This window comes from Littorina saxatilis, unplaced genomic scaffold, assembly GCF_037325665.1.
Source record: "Littorina saxatilis isolate snail1 unplaced genomic scaffold, US_GU_Lsax_2.0 scaffold_3952, whole genome shotgun sequence".
NCBI lineage: Eukaryota > Metazoa > Mollusca > Gastropoda > Littorinimorpha > Littorinidae > Littorina > Littorina saxatilis.
The window spans coordinates 1,180-1,927 of NW_027126672.1; the positions used below are offsets into that span (position 1 = coordinate 1,180).

Here is a 748-nt window from a genome sequence, read left to right on the forward strand (position 1 = left end):
AATGAACTCACGTGAAACGTAAGAAGTTGACAATTCTATTTTCATGTGAGAATTGTGTGCCAGATTGGCTTAGTGGTAGTGTGCTTGACCACGAACCCGGCGGTCATGGGTTCAATGGCATGCGCATAGTTGGCAAAAATATGATAAAATGTTTTTTGTTTTTTAAAATTCTATTTTGTTGTATTTTCTGAACTCATAATTCTTGCATTCTATTTATTTATTTATTTATTTGGTGTTTAACGTCGTTGCATTCTATTCATGTTTATTAATTCCAAAGGTTTGAGTAATGTATTGAAGATCGAATTTATCAAAGGGTTGTATAATTATCGAGTACCTTTGGTAAACTTTTTCCCAGCAATGGGACAATAAAGTAATGAAAAATGAAAAAAAAATAAACGATTTCCCAGAACTACTCATTCTATTTAAAGTAACGTCGGCTTTTGGGGAAATCCCGATGGGTGTAATTGTATCACCGCGCGTCGACTGGATGTAATCGTGGTTTTCTACTTCAAGTTTAATCTACTTTTGTTCAGGGTTAATGTGTCAGTCGTAGCTAATAATCAAGCGGGGATTTTAGACTAGTCGCATGCTGTAGACATCAGAGCTTCCCATGTGGTCTAGTGGTTAGGATTCCTGGCTTTCACCCAGGCGGCCCGGGTTCGATTCCCGGCATGGGAACAATTTATTTTTTTTTTAGATTAGATTTGTTACTATGCACGTCAAGTGTTGCTGAAAACTTAAAAATGCA

At 36.6% G+C, this 748-nt stretch overlaps 1 non-coding gene across 1 annotated transcript; it reads left to right on the forward strand.

The window, feature by feature from the left end:
• The first annotated feature begins 606 nt into the window (after window positions 1-606).
• Trnae-uuc (transfer RNA glutamic acid (anticodon UUC)) lies at window positions 607-678 on the forward strand. The gene has a single exon. It is a non-coding gene; the product is annotated as a tRNA-Glu (tRNA).
• Window positions 679-748: the final 70 nt, after the last annotated feature.